General features: G+C 39.0%; 1 protein-coding gene across 1 annotated transcript in view; it reads left to right on the plus strand.

Annotated features, from left to right (window-relative positions):
- Nucleotides 1-815: 815 nt before the first annotated feature.
- Nucleotides 816-27,837, plus strand: part of kcnj14 (potassium inwardly rectifying channel subfamily J member 14) — a 62,538-nt gene continuing 35,516 nt past the window's right edge. Inside the window, exon 1 of the mRNA XM_073924505.1 lies at nt 816-1,025. The gene's annotated coding sequence lies outside the window, so the exon portion shown is untranslated. The remainder of the gene's footprint in view (nt 1,026-27,837) is intronic.

Raw genomic sequence — 27,837 nt, forward strand, 5'->3', positions numbered from 1 at the left:
ACAGTGAACCGTGTTAGCTGTCAAAATTTATACTGGTTCAGCAAGTAGCCACCCTCTTTGAAGGAAAATAGTATGTTCAGCCTTTACTCAAGGAAAATAGAAAGATTCTGCCCTCTAGTGGTTCATACAACATTATCAGTAACTGTGAATATAAATTGCGCTTTTGGGTTTATTTTCATCAATTTAGTTAAATGTGGTTGAATATTTTTTTTTCAACTGATCCAAAACCTCCACATAATAATGGTAATTTATGGCTGTAAAACATAATCCAAAATTCTACTATAAGCAATACAGTTGACCATAACTACGTATTTTGTCAGTCATACATATAGTCTATTACAGGATTTTCTATGGCCAATCACTTCTCTTCTCAATCAGCTTGCATGTCTCTATCAGCCTTTCTCTCTATCTCTTTCCGTGCCTGGAGAGCATTTTCCATCGATCAATGTCAATCTTTTTTTATTTATTTTTATTTTCCCTTTTTGCTTCATCCAAGCTAGATTAGCGAGCACAACACTTCATAATTATATTAATTTTAGGTTCCACATATTTTTATATACATAGATATATTTGTATTGCGTTCTACTGATGTCTGTCATATCGACTTTTTATAAGCCCATTGCACTGCTTTTGTAATGACGTTGTTGTGAACGAAACATGACGATTTGACGTAATGTAACATTGCTACACCAAACCATTCAGATTTTTATCACTGTACGTTTGGCATGAAACGATAAAGTAAAAAGGAAGAGTTACAATGAAAGGATGCAGAGGGGGAGAGGATGCAGTTATCACTGAAGTTTTCCCTGCCTGCTGGTGAGCGCGCGTGGAGCAGAGCACGCGCCCACGCAACACTTTAACGCACTGCAAAGCTTTTTAATGTGACGCATCCTCAGACAAGAGACGATTTTTTTACTTCCTCTTTAATATTAGTTGAAACGAAAACATTTTTTAGGAAGAGCACGGACATGGAATAGACATCACGCTTATGTGGAGTATATTTTGATGGCATTTGTGCACGAGCGGTAAGTGTTATTTTTGTTGTTCAAACTTAAGATTCGACTTTTAGTGCCTTTCTTAATTATTTAAATTTTATTTGATCATATAATATAGTGTTGGGTCGACATTTAGTTCTTTAAATCAATAAAGTAAAGTCGATGTTTGGTAACAGGTGAATAAAAAAAAAGCATTTCACAATGTATTTTTGATATGCTTTTAGGGTGTTTGTTTGTGCACGAAATATTGCAGTGTTATAACTGGTTAAAAGTCGTTTCCGAGTTGACCTGAACCAGGTCAAGGTGAAGGGCATTCTCATTAGGCCTCATTCACGTCATATCTAATAGCAGCAGCAAAACAAGTTTAGATAGTGCAGCTAATGTAGTTTGTATTTTTTCCTTTGGATCTCTCTTATATCGATCTCCTGATAGTGGTTGTATATTTGCATTTAATAAAATATATAAATAAATAAATAAAATAAAATAAAAAAGAATAAAAAAATGACCTCTCTGGACAGAAATAAAAAAAGAGTTTAGATAGCGTGTAATAACTTTATAAATTATTTAAACATATTGTAGAAAATATTTGTGATGTTTGGTTGCTTGCTGTAAAATGAGTTTTAATCCATGAACATCAACAACTGACTAAATAAAAAGAAAAACAATGGATATTGGAGACTGGCATGCATGCAAATATGATATATTCAATAATGCAATAATAAATTCTGATACTTATCTATTAATGCATTAAAAAGCTAAAGCTGTACTTTTTTACAATATTAGTTAACACAAACTAACAATTGAGCATTATCTACCACAAAGAAAGATAAATATAATAAATGCTCTCTTTATATTGGTAATTGTTATTATTAGTCAACAAATGAAACTGAATTGTGAAGTAAAGCAAATATAACTATATCTGATGAATGTAAAATCTAGATCTGTACACTGAAACAGTTTTGGTTCTAAAAAAATAGAAAGGCTAAGTTGCAATGTTCATTCATTCATTCATTTTCTTTTCAGCTTAGTCCCTTTAAGTTGCAAGGTTGCAAAAAAAATATATATATACAAGTACATTTTTTTTTACTAATTATTCGAACACTATTTGGGTATACCACAGGATTGAACATGAACAGTAGAAACACATAATTAAACTATGTTTTTTGTTAAATACATAATTGAAAAATCACATTTAAATTGTGGATGATACCGTACTCTTTATCATGTTTTTGTTGTGTTTTTCTTAATGAATTTTACAAAGAACAAACTTTAAAAAATATCAAATATTTAAATATAAATCCCTGCATGAACATATTAGTAAATCGCCCAAAATCATGCTATTTCAACCTTTTTTTTAATTTAAGATCAATATAATTGTCCTTCCTCAGTGCTGCTGCAAAGAGGATTTTCATTTCATTTCTCTTTGCTTCATCTGCTACTGTTTACAATATTATCAGTTTGTAACTGAGTGAGATTATCTTCAAGGTCATTAGTATTACGAATCAGTGCTTTCTTTCTTTTTTGGACTTCTCTCAGGAGAGTGAAGAGTAGTTTTTCCTTTTAAAAATGATGATATAGCAACATCACAATTTCTTCGGGAGAATTGATGTTGAGGATATGTTGCGATATGTGAAAATGAACACTTAAAGCTAAACGCTTTCAGACTTAAGGATTAGCTCTTCATCTCCCATCCTCCTCCTTAGTATGATAGGATGGAGACAGAATCTGAAACTGATAGCGTGAGAGAGTGATCTGCTTTTTCCCGTGTAATCTATTCAAAATGATTATTTTTTAGTGGATAGTTATTACTGCATTAATTTAGCTTTTGATGCTTGATCTTTGATCACGTTTTTGATATAGTGTCTATGAACTATTTTATTATTATTATTGGTGAAAGCAAGAGAAATCCTGATAGAAATAGATAAAGGAAATAAAAATTAGATGAAAAGATTTATGCGTTATTTCAGACTAACGATTAATCTCTAAGAATGCAAGAGGCAGAGCTGTAGGAGGTAACAGAGAAAATTAAAGCAGATATTTTTGAGATGAAGAACATTGAGAAAAAGTATTTCCATCAAAACTTGCTTGAGGAAAGAACATAAGATAGATGTGTTGATAGGGCATGATTTTATTCATTAGAAAAATAAAAAATAAATTACCTGCAATCAGATTTATAAGCAAGCAATGATTATATGCTACAACAGTTTGATACGGTCCTTGACATTCACTCTGCTTGTCTGTGTTTGACCAGTCTAGAGAGTAGTGCTGCATGATATTGGAAAAATCTGACACTGCGATATTTTGCTTTTCTGCGATATACACTTACCGGCCACTTTATTAAGTACACCTGCTCAACTGATCGTTAAAGCAAATTTCTAATCAGCCAATCACGTGGCAGCAACTCAATGCATTTAGGCATGTAGACATGGTCAGGACAATATGCTGCAGTTCAAACTGAGCATCAGAATGGGGAAGAAAGGTGATTTAGGTGACTTTGAACGTGGCATGTTTCTTGGTGCCAGATGGGCTGTTTTTTAAAAAAGGTATTTCAGAAACTGCTAATCCACTGGGATTTTTCTGCTGAACCATCTCTAGGTTTTACAGAAAATGATACAAAAAGTGAAAAATATCCAGTGAGCAGCAATTCTGTGGGCGCAAATGCCTTGTTGATGCCAGAGGTCAGAGGAGAATAACCAGACTGGTTTGAGCTGATAGAGAGGCAACAGTCACTCAAATAACCACTCATTACAACCAAGGTGTGCCGAAAAGCATCTCTGAAAGCGCAACATGTTAAACCTTGAGCCGGATAGGCTACAGTAGCAGAAGACCACACCAGCTGAGGCTACAAATCGCACAGGCTTACCAAAATTGGACAATAGAAGACTGAACAATGTTGCTTGGTCTGATGAGTCTCGATTTCTTTTTCGACATTCAGATGGTAGGATCAGAATTTGGCATCAACAACATGAAAGCATGGATACATTTTGCCTTGTATCAACAGTTCAGGCTAATGGTGGTTGTGTAATGGTGTGGGAAATATTTTCTTGGCATACTCTGGGTCCATTAGTACCAACTGAGCATCTTGTCAACACCACAACCGACCTAAGAATTTTTGCTGACCATGTCCATCTGTTTTAGGTCCACAGTGTACGCATCTTCTGATGGCTACTTCCAGCAGGATAACGCGCCATGTCATGAAGAGCGAATGATCTCAGACTAGTTTTTTTGACAATGAGTTCACTGTACTCAAATGGCCTCCACAGTCATCAGATCTCAGTCCAATAGAGCACCTTTGGGATGGGGTGGAAAGGGAAATTTACATCTTGGATGTGCAGCCGACAAAATTGTAGCAACTGCGTTATGCTATCATGTCATTATGGACCAAAATCTCTGAGGAATATTTCCAGTACCTTGTTGAATCTATGCCACAAAGGATTAAGGCAGTTCTGAAGGCAAAAGGGGGTCAAACCCGGTACTAGTAAATATACTAGTGTGTATATTGTGATATACAATGTTATACTTGGAAAGACTTTTTGGTTACATTTTATTTTAAGGTTCAGTTCTCGCTCTTAGCAAACCATTTTGACTTTTGCTTCAATAAACTCCTAATAGTTATTAAGGTAGTTTAGGTATTAAGTTGGATTATGGATGTAGAATAAGATCACAGAATGTGCTTTTTAAGGACTAATTAGCAGCCAATATCTCAATAATATGCATGCTAATAAGCAATATACAGCAATGCACAAATATCTTTACATGTGAAAAAAAATTATTTACTATTATTATTATTTACTACATAGATTAAAAAAAAAAAATCTCCATGTCTTCTTCATGTTTGGGGGGCTTTTTTGAGTTTATTCGTGTAACATTTATTTTTATTGTTATTTAATTATTAGTAGCATTATTTATTATATGCATATTTACATTTATTTTAATAAAAATAAGTTTAGGTTTATCCACCTGTTGGGTTTAAGAGACGTATGTGTCCCTATATAGGGCATAGGAATAGGACGTGTGTTTGGATATAACTTTTTGACCACACTTTGTTATTATTGTTCATTTATTTGTTTGCTGGGAATTAGAACTGAATTTAGAAATATTTTTGAAACAAATCTTTGTGCTTAACAAACAAAATTAAATATGTAGGCTAATGCATGTTTTCGGTGGAGACCATTCCCTTATTACTTTAAAAGAGTAAAGTAAAAAGTAAAAGTAAAGTAAAGAGGCTGAATGAAGAAGGCTCATTCTTTATCCTCACACTGATTGTCTGTTCAACTGTTTTCTTGCTAGTGAAACATTCAGTTTTTTCCACTCAAGTGCACCATGTAAATAGCAAATGTGCCATGGCGCGACGCAACTGACTCTTAAATGCAATATGAGATGAGACTCTTGGTTTAAAGCATGTTAAGCTCAAAACACACTCATAACTCATTAATAAGCACAACTCTGTTAGACCATGTGCCGAGGTGCAAACTGTATCTTTCCATCCTTAAAATAGCAGAAGTGGATTCGGACACACCCTTAATGCTTTGGACCATGCGCTTTAGACTTTATGCATAGATTGTTAAAATAGAGCCTTTATAGTTATCTCATTCTTTGTGGAAAGATAACTTTAAACATAGTTGGCAATAGATCTGTGCAGTCCAATTAATAGAAATCTAGTTGTAATCATGATTTGAAATGTTTTGATTAGAAAACTGTAAAAGACTAGAATATGAATGTGGTATACTGTTAAAAAAACAAAAACAAAATAAAAAACACCCTCCTCCTTAATGTAGTGGTTAAACCTTATTTTGATGGATCGTTTGTTGTATATAAGTTACATTGCATCTACATCTCAACTAATTCTCATTAGATTACAAGTAGACTGTTGGGGATAGGGTTAGTGTAAGTTGACATGTACTTAGTTGACATACTTACAAAGTTTCTTTTATTAATTTGTGTTTTCCATACTGTCCCAACCTTTTCTGATTTGGGGTTGTATAATGACTACACATACTGTATATAGATTATATTTAAATAGAAAATTTATATTTCTTTTATTTTAATTGTGCGCTGCACAATAGTGAGAATATTGGGCTGTTTATTAAATCACAAGGCAGTCAGAAAAAGACACAATTCAACACACATGTGCCATTTATTTTTTCATATGTTAATCTGGGATCACCACAGCAGAATGAACCCCCAACTTATTCAGCATATCTTTTACGCAGCGGATGGCCTTCTAGCTGCAACCCATCTTTTTAAACATCCATACAGATTCATTCACACACATACACTAGGGACAATTTAGCCTACCCAATTCACCTATACCGCATGTCTTTAGACTGTGGGGGAAACTGTAAAAAATCCTGCCACCATTATTTATGAACAAGATAGTCAAATGGCTTTGTCGTGTTTTCATTATGACAGTTTACTCTGTTCATTTTTTCCAATGCAAAAAAAGTCAGATTTGGTGACACTTCCTGAAAATGCTCAAGACTATAAACTATAAACTATTTGCACAGCCATTTAAAAACTACAGTAAAGTTAGACATCACTGCATTTAGTGAGGTATCTGAGTACAAGACACTGAATATGTATGTTTAACATTTTTACTGCATTTACTCTTTGCAATTTTAATTTATTCACAGCTTTGTGCAAATAAATAAATACACATTTATGTACAACAAACATAAACTCCCTTTGGGTAGAGCTGTGTACAATTATAAACAATATTGCAGTACATATTGGAACTGAATCTAACTCATAAATAGGTCTGTAAATCATTCATGAAATTGTTCAATTTAGAAGACATTTTCAGGAAAAAAAAAATTTTATGTAATGACACAAGTAATGAAATGATGACTATTAGTTTTATATGAAATAACTATTCAGAATTCACAAGTTTAGTTTATTTTGACTGACATGACATGCTGTAAGCAAATGATAATATTATAAAACAGCAGAGAGTTGTATGAAAGCAATTGATGCAAGTCCAAAAGCATTTGCAGTTTGTTGGAAGGAATGATAAACTGCCACTATGATGTGCACAATTGACTAATTGTTTTGATAAATGTATTAACTGTGGGGCAAATGTAAAAAGTTTTGTGAGAAATGCATTAAAGCGAATGAGAAAAACTGTAAACAAGAGTAATGTTATTTTCATGATGGATAAAAATAAAGTCAAACACATCTTTCACTTAGATTTTACAATGTATGTGGATTCTTTTTTTCTCAGCCTTATAGAGTGGAGGAACTATGACGTCAATTTGTATGCAAAAACCTGGAAGCAAGTTAGCATTTTAGCAGTTCCGGTTCCCTCGTCCCAAAGTCAATGGGTTTTTTAATGGGGTTTCAGTAAAATTTGGTGAACACAAACTCAAAACATTTTCGCGTTTTGTTCTACAACATAAAACACATCAGTTAAATCACGCTCTTGATTTTTTAAATTGGTTAAGCTTCTTTAAAAGACGGTTGCTGTCAAGTTGCTAAATGGCACTACAGTCAGTGACGGAGACAATAAATGTCATTGAACTGATCTGGTCTAGAGAGCAGCTCGCTTGCGTTGGGCATTTGGATTCGTCTGTTATTTAAGTGTTTTCATCAATAGTATTTTATAGTTTTTAGTGTTTTTCTAATTGGCAATTCATATTGTGTGTAGATAATGCCTTCAATTGTAAAGGCAATCGAGACAGATAAATTTGTTGATCATTTATTTTAATTAAACAATATTATGAAGATACCAGTGTTGCCTGTCTCTTTCCTGCTCTCAGTAATGCAAACGTGTTAATAAATGTGTAAAAATACATGCATGTTAACTGTCATTTTAACGTTATCAAGTGATTTTTCGTAGTTTTTTCTTCTTCATCTGAACATCTTTAACTGTCATAACTGCAATATTTACACTCCTACAGTACATAAAATGTTTAGCATAAGTGACATTTATGTGATTTCATAACATAAAAAGAATACTGAATGTTGCTCTGTGTCCATGATGGAACTTGCAGGCATTTAAAAGACTTGTCCCTCATGCCTCATTTCTGTTGTCTGTTAAGGTAAGCACTCACTGTGTGCACTCGAGCGATACACTTATTTAAATATGTCTTATGATAATACTATGTAGGCACATTTAAACTGTACATACAGTTTTAAAACTTTTAGAACAACCGTAAAGCAAAACAGATGTATTTCCCACGTAAAAATGATCCAAAATGCACGTAGGTCTATGTGTATTTGCGTATTTATTTGTTTATATTTTATAGCGTGGATTATAATGTAATAAATAGAGAGATTAACTTTTTGTCATGGACTATTTTTCGAAAACTAAGCTAAAAAAGTTGTCTGTAGCAGGGTGGTGCTGACGTCACAGGCGAGCGCCATGAAGGCACTGTAGTCCGTTTTTAGCCTAATGTTAGCTTTTCAATTCTTGCGTGTGCATTTAAGATCCAAAAGTGCTCAAAGTTTTATTTTCGTGTGAGGATTATCCGGCTGGACAAAACGTGTAAGTGTAATGAACTGTGTTTGAACACAGAACCTTATTAATTGCAATCTTCAAAAAGTCTATGGGAAAATCCTATAGGAATTTTATCAAGGGAACCCGTTTTATGCTAGCAGCCGTTTAGCCTACAAAGTGACGTCATAGTTCCTCCACTCTATTGTTTGATATGATATGATTTGTTTCAGTTTTTTTTTTTTATGTAAATTCCCCAGGCATATATTAATCTACAATTTGCAACCTATACATTGAAATGCAATAGCTATGCAAAGGAAAAGGTGAATAGGATAGAAATTGGTTTACTTAGAAAAAATCTTGTACTAATAAATCAGTTGATGTAAGTGCTAGTGCTGGCCAATCTACAGCAACAACGGGCAGTTTCAAACAAATTCAGCACTCCCACGTATATCTAAGGTAATACAACACTTTAGAAGCTCTTGGGATTCAAGTGTTGCTGCCTCAGCAGCAACCGACTACAGTGTGGAAATCATGGAGAAGCGAAGTGAACGAGGAGCATGATATTGTGCCAAAGAGAGTTTGGGAGGATGAAGGATGTGCTATATCACAAAATAAAAAAAACACAGAACTTAAAATGATGTTTAAATACCTTTATTATAATCTAAGAGTACTTCAGGTTTTCAGGGTCAGTTAACAGTATGTTGACATACTGTAATATTGCTTTACACACATACATATATACAAACACAAATATTACCTTCCATGCAGAGTTTTTCTCTTCATGAATGTAAGATTTAAAGTTTTACATTCACAATTTATGTGAACTGAAATAAACAGTTTCTTTTTCATAACCGGTTAAAAAAATCCAGCCTATACTTTTCATTGGATGCTGTAAACAATGTCTACTTTGACCCTCCTCAAAAACTGTAATGGGTCTTTGATGTTCACATTATGTCTAGAATCATTAATGATCAAAACAGAAATTGAAAAGACACACATATTTGGAAACTTCAAAACAAACAAACATACAGTATATTAAAAGAATACGTACAATAATATAAAATGCAGACTAATAACATCTCAGGTTACATACCCAAGTTCATTGAGAGGGAATGATTTGTGTCCAAAGCAGAGTGTCCATTGAGAACTACTCCTTAACCAATGCATGAAGCATTAATTTCCAAGATTTTTAACTGACAAGGAGTATCTAGTTCACAGCAGTGAGCCTTGAGACAAAAGCCAGGTATTCTTCCTGTATAGGGCCCACAGACACCTTTATCATGAAAAAATGATTTCCCCTCAGGAAGAACCCACTGGTTGTGGGTTGTGTGGTGTGACATTGTGACAAGGGGGGCACGTGTGGGGTGACTTTACTGGGCGAAATAGAAAAACTTTGTAAACGTGTGCTTTACTCCTGAAAGCAAATCTTAGTAAATTCCTAATTTTTCTAATTCCTGAATTTGAGAAATGATAGTAGAGTGAGCATTTTGAACCTGTAAGTCTTCAGGCTCTGGTTCAACTGCGTCAAACCTGGAACGCCCAGGTTCCAGGTAAAATGTAAAAAACAAGGAAAGCCTTCACGGACATGCAGATTAACAAGACTCAGTAATGTGTGTGTTAGATAGATATATAAATAGTCTGTGTAATTTAGTCCCAAACAGCTGCAACTGTGTCTGTTTGCAATCATGCGGTATCAAGGCCAGGTGTGAGAGGGAAGTGCATGATGGCATTTGTAGTACAGTTAAATGTGTCTTGTCCAGCAGCCTGCAAGAGGAACACTGAATTTAACAGAAAGCAAGGTCCTCCAATCTTAGAAGAATATAATGCTTATATTTTACATCCTGGTTCAGCTGTTTCAGGTCTACACAAATCCTGACTGAACTATTCTTTTACACTACGGGCACTATTGGGGCACATAATTGTAACATTCAGGAAATAACACACTAGTCAGATTAATTCAAATGCAAGTGATATTAAATATATATAGTCAAGAATGCTCCGTGAGCAACAGATTCTAGCATGATTGTTTTGAGACAGAGTCCTAAAGTGCACCAGACCAACGAGGATCCTGATCAGACACAGAGAAATCATAAACAAAAGTAACAAACTGACAAATGAAGCGCATAACTATCGCTTCTTAAATAGGTGGAGCTGAGTACCAACACCTCATCCTGGTTAATGAATCATGTGATCACAACACAAAACACTACAGAAGCATGTGGAAGAATGCAAACCAAGCCCACGTGACAACATGACAGAGAGAGTGCATCATCAACCGTGACAATAATTCAGTTGATTCTGTAACTTCAGAAATGGTCCCTAAGGACTGCATACATTCGAGCTTCGTTTCAACTTTTATCAATAGAAGTTCAATGGTTCACAATTAAGCAAGCAAATGTCTCCATAAACATCATCTTGGTCTGTAATTTCATTCACTTGCTGCAGTAGGTCCATCTTACATGCAGTAATACAGCTGAGCAATTTTTTTTGACAAATGGGCTGTCCATGATAAAAATAAACCCAAATTCAAAACTTTTGCTTTTCTTTTTACTCCCCCGTGTGCAGTCCACAATCTGTTTCTCTGTTTCTCTCTCCACCTATTACCTATTTTGGTGAACCTGAAAAATGCTTTGAGCTTTTGTAATGCTCTTGCTGTACAGAGCTCAGGGCCGGCCCAAGCCTTAAGGGGGCCCTAAGCAGGATTTTATTTGGGGCCCCCTTGGTGCAAACAATATGACAAATTATCGTCAATCCTTGATAATTCGCACAGAATAAATTTAAAACACACGTTCGCTGTAGCTGTGTTGCTTACGTCATAAAATATATGTTTTAAGACAATTCTAAATATTATTCTGCAGAAACAGCTTCCTATTGATCCAACTTTTTATATGACTACTTGCCACAAATCTAAATAATTAGACACAAAACATTAATATGGGCTGGCAGAAACAAAAGTAGCTGGAAGTAGCCAATATCATACTTATTTTTATTATTATTCAGGCACAAGACGCTGCCAAACAGTCAAACATAGTGACAATAAAGATACATTTTTTTAAATGGATATAAATGTTAATACTGAAAAAAATTCATATTGTATTTTGTAGTTCAAATAACTTAAAACATCTATTTAAATTAAAATCAAACTAAATCAGGAAGCATTTTCTAGACATACTCGCATATAAATCAAATTAGTAAATATGTACAAAAATTGTTCAGTCTTCAGAAATAATTCTAAATTAAGTGAATTTTTTTTGTAAAACAAATTAATCTGCCAATGAGATAAGTAAAATAATCTTATTTAAAACCTAAAACAATATTTTTATTATTGGCAGATTATTGAGATTTTTTTAATGAAAAATTCACATTATTTTGACTAAATATCCTTCTAGAAAATGCTTATTGGTTTAAGAATTTTTAGATATTTGGACTAAAAATCACACAAAATCTATAGGAAAGAAAATCATTTTTGCAGTGTATTTACCGTTAATTGTATAAATCAGAAGCTTATTTTTTATCTCCAAGTTCATAGAAAAAGCATTTTGCTGCTGTTCCAGGCACTGCTGCTTCAATCAAGAAATCAATGATTCTGCAATATATTGATAGATCACAAGAAAACCAGCCACAATAAATCACAATTTTGGTAAATGAAGGGGGAAAATGCATCAAAAATTTATGATAAATTTCTTTTATAAACACGCATTTATAGAATTGCAACAATGTAAAACAAGTGCACATCTGTCAAACCAGCTTAAAAATGCTGATGTGCAGAGAGGAGTTTATGACTAAAGAGAGCACATCTCTATCACAGCAGCAGAATCTCAATTTAGTGCAATGTGCATATAAGAAAAAAACTGCCAAAATAGTATTTTATTGCTTTCTAATTTTCTGTAAACTTAAAACACAGCCGTCACGCCGCTCGGATTGCTCCATATGAGACCACTTCAGCACTGGCTTCACGATGGGTCCCAAGATGCGCATGGCACGCCGGCACACACTGGGTCTCTGTTACTGCGCTGTGTCGCCGCGCCCTCAGTCCTTGGAACGACCCCTCGTTCCTCCAGCCATATTGTTGTTTCAACAGATGCTTCCAACACGGGTTGGGGAGCCGTGTGTCACGGGCATGCGGCTGCGGGCCTGTGGAAGGGTGCCCAGTTGCATTGGCATATCAATCGCCTAGAGCTGTTGGCAGTGTTCCAGCTGTTGGCAGTGCTTTTTACCGGTGCTGGAGCGGCAACACGTGCTGGTCAGGACAGACAGTACGGCGGCGGCGGCGGCGTATATCAACCGCATGGGGGGTATGCGCTCTCGCCGCATGTCTCAGCTCGCCCGCCGTCTGCTCCTCTGGAGTCACCCGCGGCTGAAATCGCTGCGCGCCATTCACGTTCCAGGCACGCTCAATCATGCAGCCGATGCGCTCTCACGACAGCTGTTACACCCTGGAGAATGGAGACTCCACTCCGAGTCTGTTCAGCTGATATGGGCACGATTCGGGGAGGCCCAGATCGATCTGTTTGCTTCCCCCGAGAACGCTCATTGCCAGTTGTTTTTTTCCCTGACCGAGGGCTCTCTCGGCACGGATGCACTGGCCCACAGCTGGCCTCGGGGCATGCGCAAGTATGCGTTTCCCCCAGTGAGCCTGCTCGCACAGTTACTGTGCAAGGTCAGGGAGGACCAGGAACAGGTTCTGCTAGTTGCTCCCCTTTGGCCCAACCGGACCTGGATATCAGAGCTCTCACTCCTCGCGACGGCCCTCCCCTGGCGGATCCCTTTGAGCGAGGACCTACTCTCTCAGCGACAGGGCACCATCTGGCACCCTCGCCCCGATCTTTGGAACCTCCACGTGTGGTCCTTAGACGCGAGGAAGACTTAGGTAACCTACCGACAGCGGTGGTTAATACCATCGCTCAGGCTAGAGCCCCCTCCACGAGGCGCACCTACACCCTGAAGTGGAGTATAATTACTGAATGGTGTGTCTCTCGCAGTGAAGACCCCTGAAACTGCCAGATTAGTGTTGTGCTCTCTTTCCTTCAAGAGAAGTTGGACAGCAGGCTGTCGCCCTCCTCTCTCAAGGTTTACGTGGCCGCCATTTTCGCTTATCATAACACGGTAGCTGGCGGCACCGTGGGAAAGCCTAACCTCATCATCCGGTTCCTTAGGGGTGCTAGGCGAATTAATCCATCTCGCCCCCCTCTCATGCCCTCTAGGGATCTCGCCCTCGTTCTCACGAGTTTGTGAGCCGATCCCTTTGAGCCACTCGAATCAGTATCTCTAAGATTTCTGTCCCTGAAGACAGCTCTGCTGGTTGCGTTAGCCTCCATCAAGAGGGTCGGGGACCTGGAGGCATTTTCGGTCAGTGACTCGTGCCTGGAATTCGGGCCGGATTACTCTCACGTCATCCCGAGACCCCGCCCGGGTTATGTGCCCAAGGTTCCTACCACCCCCTTTAGAGATCAGGTCGTGAACCTGCAAGCGCTGCCCCCGGAGGAGGCAGACCCAGCCCTTTCTTTACTTTGTCCAGTTCGCGCTCTGCGCATTTATGTGGACCGTACTCAGAATTTTAGATCATCTGAGCAGCTCTTTGTCTGTTATGGCGGTCGGCAGCAGGGAAGTGCCGTATCGAAACAAAGATTATCCCACTGGCTTGTGGATGCCATTTCACTCGCTTATTCGAGTCGAGGTCAGCCGTGTCCCCCGGAAGTGCATGCACACTCCACTCGGAGCATTGCATCCTCTTGGGCGCGTGCACGCGGCGCCTCTCTAACAGACATCTGTAGAGCTGCGGGCTGGGCAACACCCAACACATTTGCAAGGTTTCACAATCTGCGAGTGGAGCCGATTTCCTCAAGGGTATTAGGTAACCCTTTGGTGATTGAGGAAACAACTCGGTAGGGTGTTGAGACACGCTTGCTGCGCCATTTTCCACACGGAGATACGTGCGCCTTTTTATCTGTCAGTAAAGTTGCCTTGCAGGTGAGCCCTGCAGATTCCTCCGTGGCCCCCAGCACTGACTCAGCGGAGGGGTCACTTGCTGGCCCACTACGTTGTAGGTCTGCCCGCTGCCCGCTATGCGTGATCCCCACTAGGCGATCCCATATGCTTATTCCGCCACGGTTAAGTCCCCCACTGGGCGGACCCGTGTCTTTCCTCTCCGCTAACCACTCTTTTGCTATGCGTACTCCCCCTTTTTAGGGCTAGTCTATATGTAAATCTATCCCCCCTACGGTAACGGATGGCCTCCGCAGTGTCCTCCCTATCGGGATTGCACGCTTCCCAACGTACTGTCGTATTTTCCTAGAATTATCTAGATGCTCACGACTTCCCAAAAATATATCTAAATCCGTAAGACTTCTGTTGAAGTAGGATAAATTAGGGCCAGGGACACGTTGGAGGACCGCGCCTCCCATGATGTGGGTGCGTCACGCTTGCTTGACTATCCCCTCATCGGGGGTGTTGGTAAGGTGCAGTCATTATAGCGCTTTCCATAGTTCTTCCATTTCGTGGATTTCAAATCAAATCCACTCTATAGCACTGAAGTTCCCCAACCGAAGGGGAACGTTCGAGGTTACAGAAGTAACCCTTCGTTCCCAGAGGAGGGGAACGGAAGTGCTATACTCCATCGCCATAATGACTGTCCCTGTCCAGGAGGAACCCTCATCGGCTCGATCAGAAAGTCTCTTCAGCTTAAAAGGATGGCGTTTGCTCGCTCCAGGTGTGCTTATATGCTGGGATAATTAGCGATGCAGCACACCTGAGTAAGCTTACGCTGCCAATTTATTTCATTCATTTGCCCGTTCAATACTTTCCAGACAAGCGGCTTCTGATCCGAATCCTTCCATTTCGTGGATTTCAAATCAAATCCACTCTATAGCACTTCCGTTCCCCTCCTCGGGGAACGAAGGGTTACTTCTGTAACCTCGAATGTTCCCCTTTGGTTGGGGAACTTCAGTTATTTACTCATCTATTTAAGTTTTTTAATTTCCCTAATATTTTTTTGCCAAAATACCTTCTACAAGACTTTGACAAGGTCTGTAAGAGTCAGATAAATGCAAGGCCCTTCTAATTAAATGTTCATGTCCTATTGATATCTTTATATATTTTGGCGGAGTTAAAAAGTTTGAACACAAGTTGCACTGGCCGCAGGCACGCGCGAGCGATTTAGCAAAGTGAAAGCGCGTCTGTTAGAAAGAAATGATTGATGATCTGATGTATGTCCCATGATCCGCCGACCACCATTACGGGAAGCGCCACCTGGTGGCGGCTGGGTGTACTGTAGCTAAAGCGGTTATCTGCAGCAGTCAGTGTGGAAAACTGATTAATACGCCTGAGTATGTATTGCGGTCAGAAATAACACTATAAATGGGCATATATTTTGTCCCATTACTAATCCACAACTCAACAAACTAAAACAAAAGTCACACAATAATTTCAAGCACTCTTGGGGGCCCCCTGGTGGCCACGGGGCCCTAAGCAGCCGCTTAGTTCGCTTATGCCTTGGGCCGGCTCTGACGGCTCTTTTGTTTAAATTGCACACTTGCGTGAACTCCCTTATATGGTTGAGCGATGTTGACCAATTTGGCATCGTACGATGTCTAATGTGAAACATCGCGATAGACGATGGCATTATCGTCGTAGGCGGGAGGTGGGGGTCATTGTTAATTATTAATTAATTCATAATGATTGTAGCGTACCGTTTTTACTACCTGACCCACATAGTCTTTGCTTTACCCATAACTAAACCATAAAAGTTACACACAAATTACCACCTGTCACATTCCCCAGGACTCTGGCATGAATAGGCACAGTGATCTGTGTTGTTCTAATAGCTTTTCCCACAGCTGTTGGAGGAGACTTCGTTTGGAGTTTTGGGCACATATGCGCCCGAAATTTTATCTAGGTGACCGTAAAATAAATTTGCAAGCATTTGGGCGAGTGCATACATTTTCACTGTTTTTTACTGCAAAATCCTCAATCCATGTGCGGGTTTAGGAGACATTTATGCAGACTGCATCTTTGCACCTAAAAATGCCAAACATATCTGAGATTTCCGAGAAAGCCAGACAAAAAAGGACTGCTGTATGCAATACAGGGGCATATTCGAGACCTAATAGGCAACCTATTAGAGAATAATTGATCCAAAATTGAAGCTAGCTTAGCCTAGCTGCCTCATACGCTGACCATTCAACAGCTTAGCTCATGCTCAGCAGGAGAGGAAAAATTTAAAAATAATCGAATAATAACAAATGAAACCATGAGTTCTCTGTTTTTAATTAAAAAGCCTGATAGATTAATTGTTGTGCAATGAAATATTGCATTACTAATCGATGAGGAAACAGGCATGGACAGTGCCTCTACATAATTCATTCATAGAAAGAACAGCCAGAAAGGGGAAACTGATGGATTTGTGCTGAATATTAGCATCATTGACCCATAACAATGTACAGTTATTTACCTATTACTGTCAGTATGTTTGTGTGCTCTTTACAAATTACTGAAAAACTGCTGGGGGTAAAGTATATTGATTGTAAGTGCTCAGTTTGTGATTATATCTCGGTTTTGTTCTGTTGACTTGTAATTTCAAATATTCGTAGCTTGAAATAGATGGAAATTTGAAGTTCAGTTAAGTTAGCAACAGATTCGCAGATTCGTATTTTCCAGATCAATGACTTATGTCTTTATGACCTATTTTCAATAAGTATGACTAAATTTACTATGTCGAAGTCTTAAATGGAGCATTACTTACAATATCGAGCGAAAAAAAAAGGAATAAGACAGCTGTGAAACATAACCAGCATTGTATTTTTGTAGGAAACACAATTTAGATCTGTTTAGGGTAAGAGGTGTGTGAGTTATTGCTGTTGGTCAATTGCTGAATGTGTCAGGAATATCAAAAACAAAACCAACTTAGCTTTGCTCCTTTGGCACCCGTAAAAGAGCTTGATCCACGCTGGCATTTCTGCTCTTGGGTTTTTGGTTTTGAAAAGGGAAAAAAAATTCACCATCCCGTCCAAACTTTAAGGATACCGGGTATCAGATTTGCACAATCAAAACAGTTGCTAAGCCCCGATTAGTGGGTGACGGTTTTTGGGTGTGGCTTAGCAAAGGGTCAATTAAACTACTCACTAGAGCCCACATATAAATCACCACTGCTGCAGCAGTGTCCGCTCCAATAGGAGCTGAATCTATACTAAATTATGCTGCACCAGTGTCCGCCCCGACAGGAGTCCCCTGGACAGGGCCAACCTGGTGGTGGTGGGAAGGATGGTGGGTGAACATCTGTGTCGGTGCCTCCAAATGTCATGTCATTCATTGCAAGCTACATTTAAACATTACAGCATTCATATAACGATTTATTCTTTTTCCCCTTTTTTAAAAATATATATTATGCATAAAACATTATAAATATACATTTCACAATATAAATAAAACAGATTTTAATACGAATTTCAGCAATCAAACACCCTTAACGTGTTTATTCCTTCATTAAGATGTCAGTGGTAATGTTTATATTCACTCTTTCATTTAGGGAAACTCCTAAGGAATATCAGTGATATCTCTGAACTTTAATAATGAATCTAAATAAAATGCTTCATTTCCCACCTTCAGTCGCAATGACTTCTGGGACTTCTAGAGTGAGATCGGTGCTCAAGTCTGCATCGATGCATCTTCGATACCAAGTACACATTCCGGAAGTTTTACCAAGTCTCTTCCATTCCGGAAGAGTGACCAATTGCATAGGGCCCTGGCAATTTAGCAACATAGGCTCATTCTGAAAATGTAGCCCTATATACATTTCTGGAGAACACAAATCATGCAACCAGATCTACATATGGCTGGATTTAATTTTTAAAACAAATGATACAGGGCGGTATGATGCCATTTCTTTTCTTACATACTAGTTGACCATATACCTCATACCTCTTCATGGAGGACTTTTCTGCTGTTAACAGTTTGTCAGCTAGCTTGACTTGTACGTCGGCAGATTTGAGACGCATAGCAATGGAATTTTAGCCGGGTAAAGAATGATTCCAGAAAGCAGGTAAGACAAAAATAAAAGCTAATAAATAAAATAAACAAGTAAATAACAGGGTGAGAATGTGGAAAAAACCAGGGGGCTTTTCTTTTTCTCGATTGCTTTTTAAAACACTGAGGTTGGGTGTAAGGAAGGGGATGGGCAGGTCAATCTGTGCTTTTTAAAACACTAGTTGGGTTTAGGAAAGGGAGAGGGTGGGGGATTGGTTGTTTGGTCTGTCAGTAAATCAGTCAGTCAACAGCAGCCTCTGGTGGATTTACATGATAACAGCATGTGAGGATGGTACTCAAGAGAGAAATTTGAGATCTGAAAAAGCGTACATCGTCATCTGGTGGATTCGCTAAAACAAAAACTGCAAAAAAAGACATATTTTGCTCTAAACAGAAATGCATATAGGGATATGTAATCAGAATAGGGCCCAATCCCAGTTCTATTTTTGTACCCCTACCACTTCCCCTTCCCCTTGGCCCTTTTAACTGAGGGTTAAGGGGAAGGGTTTCAAAACTTACCCCTAAGAATTGGGACAGCACTACAGCACCTGCACACATATGTCCTCACGATCTCCTGCTTCTTATGAGATCAGACGATTGCAACTGCTTTAGTTATCCCAGTTGTGGTATTTATTGGTATTTATCTTCAGGAAATTACTGAAGGCATATATTATGTTATCATAACGATATAACGTGGCAATAAGATCGTAACTGTACTGTGTATTTACACAGTGTCATGAAACTTAGACAAGGAGGATCCAATTGCAAGTATTTAATGAACAAGGACACATGAAAGTTCAAAACAAAAGAGAGCTACAAGCCACGATGAAGACAACAGCGGACAGCGATGGATACTGGGAGACAACAGTCAGGAACAAGGACAAACAACGGACTGATAACCAGGACATACCACAGGAGAAAATATATAGCCAGCCAAATGAGGTTCAGCTGGAGGATAATGAGTCAGCTGATGACATCAGCTGATCCTAGCACGCTGTCAAAACAAAAGGTAAACAAACAAACACCCTCACACATGACAACACACAAGGCATGGTACATAACATACAGGAGGAACACACAGATCCATAAACCGTGACAGTACCCTCTCTTCTAAGAGCGCCTCTTGGCGCTCCCAGAAGAGTTTACCTGGCGATTGTAATCATCAATGAGAGAATGATCCAATATGTCCTTTGCAGGAGCCCAACTCCTCTCCTCTGGACCGTAACCCTCCCAGTCCACCAAGTACTGGAATCCTCGTTCCCTCCGTCTCGAGTCCAGAATGCGCTTAACCGAATAAACCGTCTCCCCCTCTACGAGATGTAATGACGTAATGGCCGTATGAAAAACGAGCTTCAATTTAGAGACATGAAAAACGGGATGAATGAAACCACATCCATCGGGAGGCCATGAATACGAAAGACATGGTCAATGACAGCACCCGCTGTCTCTCTGGCTGATCCCAACGGATGACGTCAGACCGTAATTTCTCTGAAACAAATAAATGACCCGGTGGGCATCCAGGCGGAGGCGTTACCCCTTCTAAGGCCAGGCGGACCCTCGAATCGATCTCCCAGGTGACAGCAGAGATAAAAACTCTGCATGGCACGATGGCTTCAGGAGATGATGCACGCTCGAAGTGATCAAAAATTTGAGAAAGTGCATCAGGTTTAACACTCTTGGAACCTGGTCGGTACGAGATGGAAAAATCGAAACGACCAAAAAATAAGGCCCACCGCACCTGCCTAGAGTTCAATCTTCTGGCAGACTGAATGTACTCCAGATTTTTATGATCGGTCCAAACGATAAAGGGAACCCCTGAATCCTCTAGCCAATGATGCCACTCTTCCAATGCAAGCTTGACAGCCAACAGCTCTCGATTACCAATATCATAATTTCCTTCCGCATTGTTGAGACAATGAGAAAAATATGCGCAAGGATGCATCTTGCCATCCGAGGAAGAGCGCTGGGACAGGATAGCACCAACCCCCAACTCTGATGCGTCAACCTCCACCACAAATTGCCGTGATGGATCAGGGACAATAAGGATAGGTGCTGAAACAAAGCAGTTCTTCAGACGATCAAACGCAACTTGCGCTGCATTGGACCACCTGAACGCAGTCTTGATGGAGGATAAGGCAGTCAGAGGTGCGGCGAGCTGGCTTAAGTTGCGAATGAAACGGCGGTAAAAATTGGCAAAACCAAGAAACCTCTGCAGGGCCTTGCGAGAATCTGGGGTTGGCCAATCTACCACAGCCTGAACTTTCTCTGGATCCATGCGCATCCCCTCGACTGACACAATATGTCCCAGAAAAGGAACAGACTGTGCATGAAAAACGCATTTCTCTGCCTTGACATAAAGCCCATTCTCTAGCAGCCTCTGAAGCACTCGCCTGACGTGTTGAATATGTGCCTGGAGAGAATGAGAAAATATCAGTATGTCATCCAGGTAAACATAAATGAACTGATCTAGTATAACTCTCAACACATCATTCACGAGTGCTTGGAAGACTGCAGGGGCGTTGGACAGACCGAAAGGAAGAACACAATATTCGAAGTGCCCCCTGGGGGTATTAAATTCGGTCTTCCATTCATCACCTTCTAGAATGCGGACCAAATGGTAAGCGTTGCGGAGGTCTAATTTCGTGAAAAAGGATGTCCCCTGCAGACGTTCGAAGGCAGAAGACATCAGCGGCAAAGGATAAGTATTCTTTACCATGATAGCATTCAGCCCTCGGTAGTCAAGACAATGACGGAGGGAGCCATCTTTCTTTTTCATGAAAAAAACCCAGCCCCAGCTGGTGATGAAGAAGGGCGGATGATCTTAGCTGCTAGAGAATCAGAAATATATTTCTGGAACAGAGAGCGAATAAAGTTTGCCTTTAGGTGGAGACTTACCTGGCAATAACTCTATAACACAGTCATAGGGACGATGTGGAGGCAGAGAAGCAGCTTGAGACTTACTGAACACTCTCTTCAGGTCGAGGTACTCATTGGGCACGTTTGACAGATCCATGTGTTCTTCCTAAAAAAACAGAACGAGACACAGAAGAACAGGCAGACAACAAACACGCAGCATGACAGCTCTCCAAGAAATTATAGATTCCTGTCTCCAGTTAATATGTGGATTGTGTATTACCAGCCAAGGATGTCCAAGGACTACTGGAGTGACAGTGGCTTCTGTTAAAAAAAATAATAATAATTTCAGAGTGGTTACCAGAGGTGATCAGTCTTATAGGACCAGTGGAACGAGTAATGAAAGGAAGAGAAGAACCATTGAGAGCATGAACAGATATAGGTTGGGAGAGAGAAATCACAGGAAGTCTGAGTCTTTTAGCTGAAGCAGAGTCAATAAAATTTCCCTCCGCTCCAGAGTCAATAATCGCTTGAGTACTAAAATTGCCAGATGACCACTCCAACTTAACATTCAAAAAGTAGCTGCAAGAGAAGATTTTTTCAAAGATACTCTACCCGTCAGTAAACTCTTTTCTACTGGCGGGCTCTGGCTTTAACCCTGAATCGCGATGTGATCAGCATCACCGCTGTGCAACACCAGGTCCTCGCTGCGGCGTCTGCGATTTTCCTCCGACAGCCTAGAGCGGCCCATCTGCATGCCTTCGGGTCTGTGAGGGGCGTGTCCTCCTGCCACGGAACTACAGTGACAGCCGGAAAAGGTGATCTCACCAGAGTGTGCGTGCGTTGCGCGTTTCTCTCCCTGAGCTGAAGACGAGAGTCCACCCGAATGGCCAAATCAATGAGTTCGTCCAGGGTCTTAGGAAGAACCAGGGTGAAAATCTTATCCTTTATGTGGTCTGCTAGCCCGTGAAGAAAGACGTCTTACTACGCCTGCGTGTTCCATTCGCTCTCGGCCGCCAGGGTGCGGAACTCAATGGAGAAATCAGTGACACTTTGTTGCCCCTGCTGCAACTCCGTAAGCACCAATGCCACCTCTCTGCCCGCCAAGCCTCGATCGAATACCTTTTTAGCTCTGTCGAAAAGGTATCAAACGAAGAGCAACATGGGAGTTTTCTCTCCCACACAGCAATTCCCCACTGCGCTGCTCTCCCGGTGAGAAGCATGATGACAAATGCCACTTTCAATTCATCCGTGGAAAACGAGGAAGGCTGCAAGGAAAAGTACAACGAGCACTTCGCTAAAAAGGCTCGACACAACTCGAGCTCCCCGGAGTAGAATGCTGGAGGTGGAAGGCGATAATAGCATAACAGCTGGACTAATGTTAGTTGCAACAGGGAGCTGAAGATCGACAGCATGAAGATGTTGCAAGCATCTTGTGAGATCTGAGATCTGAGTGACAAGCGCCTGGACAGCATGACTGATGGCGATCATCTGATCATCATGTCTGTTCATGCATGTGGTAGCATGTGCAACGATTTCAGCCAGGCCGGAGATACTTGGATCCATGTTCGATCAGTCCGTTCTGTCAAGAAACTTAGACAAGGAGGATCCAATTGCAAGTATTGGTCCCACTTTATATTAAGTGTCCTTAACTACTATGTACTTGCATCAAAAAATAAATACCGTGTACTTACTGTGTTCATAATGTCTTTGAGAACACTTGTGGTGCTTTTGAGTTGGGATAGAGGTTGGGTTATGAACAGGTTTGGTGGCATGGGTAGGTTTAAGGGTGGGTTAAGGTGTAAGGGATGGTCAACAGTGTATTTACAAATGTAATTACAATAGTTAATAATAGATGTAATTACATACGGGTATTTAATCAAGCATAAATACACAGTAAATACATGTATTTACACAACAAGTACATTGCAACAAACTATTAATTCCCGTGTAAGTACTTATTAGTTAAGGCCACTTAATATAAAGTGGGACCCAAGTATTTAATGAACAAGGACACATGAAAGTTCAAAACAAAAGAGAGCCACGTGCCACGACGAAGATAACAACGGACAGCGGCGGATACTGGGAGACAACAGTCAGGAACAAGGACAAACAACGGACTGATAACCAGGACATACCAAAGGAAGAAATATATAGCCAGCCAAATGAGGTTCAGCTGGAGGATAATGAGTCAGCTGATGACATCAGCTGATCCTAGCACGCTGTCAACACAAAAGTTAAACAAACACACACCCTCACACATGACAACACACAAGGCATGATACATAACATACAGGAGGATCACACAGATCCATAAACCGTGACACACAGTGGCCATATTCATCAATGTAAAAACACCAAAAACAACTTTAACGTTATAGCAGACACTGTAAAAAGCTCATTCCCAGCTACTACGCATTACTGACAGGGTATTCCAGTGTCAGAATGTTGTGGGACTGCTGTACAGGAGATATTATTAGGAATTATAGATCGTGAAATTTAGCTTTTTCATTTTTTTTTTGCGTTTTTTTTTTTTTTTTTTTTGCGAACGTGGTTATGAATATATTAAAACATGTGTTTGTTTCTCGTAAAAATTCATAATAATGACAAAAAATACTAATTTGTGGATTTCCATAATTCCGGGTTCGGCAATACTGCTGTTGTGGCAGGTGCATTCTGGGAAATTTTCTTACCCCTTGGTTTTAAGTGTGGGCCTGAAAAGTCTTCATTCGAAGGGCTATTCACCCCTTGCCCTTAGCCCTATGCCTTCAAGCTAAAAAGAATTGGGACACCCCTACCCCTTGGCGTGCATGTGCAAAACGAGGGGTAGAATTGGGATTGGGCCTAAGTCTGGGTTGCAATTTTGGGACACTTATCCACCCTCCCTGCTCTTCAGTTATGTCTTCGCCAGAATTACCACCCCATCTACATCATAAGATAACCTCACCATAACCAACCCAGCCATTCCACACACATCAGGGTTCAATGATACAGAAATTGTTTTGAAGTCTATTGTATAGAGATGAGATGAGTGCTGAAGTTATCTGTAGTTAATACTTTCTCATTACTGCACTCAGATTAACATAAGTTAGTTTCCAGCCATGCTTCAGCAGTCAGGTTGGATCACTGTAATCTCATTGCATGCCTCTGGCAAACCTAGACTGAGAGAGACAGAAAAAACAGCAGATCAGAGATTGAAAGTGAGCGAGAGAGCAGAACATTGAGCCAGAGAGGGAAATGCAAAGAGAGAAACAGATCAGCCATGTGAATGCATGGACATTTTGTGACCCCATTTTGCTGCAGAGGGGAATCGATGATGCTATGGATTAGTTGTGCAGTATGTGGGCTGTTGTAATACCACATGTGTTCTGCAGCAGGTGGCATAGCATGCATTTACAGCATATACCAATACTAAATGTGTCCGATCAATGAGTTGGTTACAGAAGCATTATCAGATTTAAACAAATACTTTAATGCGCACACTGTTTAAAATATATATAAACTAAAACTAACTTCCTGAAATTTTCTTTTCAGATTACTTCTCTGATATTTTTATGACGCCTTAAGTTCTCTAAGCTGCTCAGAGAAATAAACATTGCATTTCTGCTTTGAATGGTTAGGTATTGTATGCCCCTTTGTATTAGGAACTACTTTCTTCACAGCACAGTTATTATTGTTAATACAGTTCATCTCATTCACGTCAAGCAGTGCGTGCTGGGCCGGGAGCGCAGACAGAGTTTTGTTCATTAGTTTATTTGTTAATTGTGATTAGACTAAATTTTTTAAATGTTAAATAGATAATAGTTAATAGAGCCCCGTTAATTATTCCTTCATAAACCCATTTCAGTCATATAATTCCTGCTCTCAGATCCACTAAAATGGCAGGTGACAGTCAAATCAAGCAGATCTGGCCTACACACTAAAAAAGGTGGACACTTAATTTTCTGAAAATAAAAAAAATACCTAAAAATAGATTGAAATTCCATATAAAAACTCATTTTTTTTTAACTACTACAATATTACATAGATTTTTTTTATAGGAAGCTTTTTAGTTTTGAGTATAAGGAAGGATTTGTTTTATTTGCTGCTAAGCAGAAACCCCGGAAGTATAGCTCTATTACTGTTTAAAGTAAAGGGAAAAAAAACAAGATCATAGTTTTATTATGTTAGTATTAATACATTAAAAATAATAAAATCAGAGAAATCCTATGGCTTTTTTCTTTTTTTGCTGTATAGAAAACATACCAAACCGTGACACCACTGTATCTAATCGAACTGTGTTTTTTGTGAACCACAACACCCCTAATATATATATATATATATATATATATATATATATATATATATATATATATATATATATATATATATATATATATATAATTACTAACAAATGATTTCCATTAAATTGTACAACAGTAACTCATCAGTAATAGTTATCTAAATTGCAGTTTACAAAATGTGAGTCTGTTTTCAGTCCCTGGCTAAGTACATTTTTATTTTCACATACGGTAATGCCATGTGATGTAATGATAGCGTTCATCTTTTGTTTCTCGATAAGATTATATCTGACTTCTGAAAAACTGAAACAGAGACTATGTGAGGGAGAAGAGTTCGAAAGGTTATTCACTGTACGTAATGTTATTGAAATGATTTTCACAGAGACCTTAATCTCCTTCATAACACTTGAACATGGACATGTAATCTGAAAGAGAGATAGAAAGACAAAGAAAGAGAATACAGGCAGGATATAGAGTCACGAATGCAATCTAAGAACAGGAGGGTCAGAGATATATGAGTGAAAATAATATTGTGCTGTTAAAAACTGTGATATTTATTGACTTGTGGGATGTTTTTATATTTAGAAACAGTGGTGAAAAATGCTTGTGCTGTAATTGCAGGGGCATTTGCTGTCCAAGGGTGCGTTTCTCAAGCAAGGACATAACTTGCAGCTGAACTATCATAGTACGATGGATCGTTTGGGAAAAGTGCGATGTAGAGACAAGAGAGAAAACAATAGTTTCTCTGTTGCAGATCCATCGTTTGAACCACGTTAATTATAACCAGGTCCACACGGAATCTGCGCACACAGTATTCCGCAGATTTCTGCAGATTTTTAGCCCATCATTAATTCTGTAAATCTATATTTATTTGTTTTTTAAATTAATTACAGTAATATTATTGACTAACAAAAAAATGTTCATCTGATTTATGTACTATGCAGTTTGTGCCGTAATATTTTCTGTCTTTTAGTAAAGATATTATATGAGAGACTTGCTTTGTTTACCAAATAAAGTGAATCTAATTGGATTTGCATTTTAAACATTAAATAAAAGTTACAAATGTATTACTTTTTATTACATATATTAAGGTTTTAGTTCTGATTCTCCCAAAATAAATCAGCAGAAATCCACAGATTTAAAAAAAAATTCTCAGCAGAAATAGCAAAAAACGTACTTAGATTCCATCTGGCCCTAGTTAAACATAAAACGTCTAAAAGTAATGACGCTCTAAACAGGGTGGAGTAACAAATTCTTTTGAGAAAAAGCCCATATTTTTTGGTGCAAATTATATTGTTTTACATGCACACGCATTAAAAAAAAATCCAATATTAGTTTTAGTAAACTCAAGCACTTATTTTTCATATTAATTTAAATAAAAGTGAACGGCACATATAGCACCCATATATGTTTCCTTTACAAATATTATTAAGAATAGTCCATATAAAATCACTAAGCTACATATTCTAATCTCATATATAAATCCTAACAACAGTTAATGGTTGTAGGCCTAATTTACAGTAGGCTATTTATTAAGAAATGAAAAAAAATCCTACTTAATAATAATAAGAATTATTATTATTTTTATCATTATTATTATTATTGCTTTCAAGACAGCGTAAATTCTGCTTATAAATAATAGGTCACCTATAGCTTTTGTCAAGAGTTAAGGCTGTGTTCAAAATGCCATTTTTTAAAAGTGCACTATGAAGGGAACGCAACTGTAAAAATACTTTGAAAGAAAATTACACCTTAAAGAGATTATGTTTTTGTTTTTTTTTTTTAATTCCAAGTTTAAATGTTGGAGCATTTTAAATCAATAGGGTGTAGGGGGGTAACTGGGAAAAGAACACAACCAGGAACTATGCTTCGAACTACAGCTCTAAAGGTGCTTGCGATGTTAGTTGGCTAACAATGGTTCCCCTTCGGTTGGGGAACGTCAGTGCTATAAGTGGATTTGGTCTTGGAAAATCCACGTATGGGAGGATTCGGTTCAGAAGCCGCTTGTCTGAAAGAATATTGAACGGGCCAATGAAGCAATGAATTGGCAGCGTAAGTTTGCGCAGGTATGCCTCATTGCCAATTATCCCAGCATATAAGCACACCTGGAGCGAGCAAACGCCATCCTTTTCGCTTCAGAGACTTTCTGATCGAGCCGATGAGGGTTCCTCCTGCTGTGATCCAGCGATTCCGAGCGAACGAGAGCATTCTCCCGGTCCAGAGTATGTACATGCAGCGGCAGATGGTCGAGCTG

The sequence above is a fragment of the Danio rerio genome, chromosome 16 (genome assembly GCF_049306965.1).
Source record: "Danio rerio strain Tuebingen ecotype United States chromosome 16, GRCz12tu, whole genome shotgun sequence".
Lineage (NCBI taxonomy): Eukaryota > Metazoa > Chordata > Actinopteri > Cypriniformes > Danionidae > Danio > Danio rerio.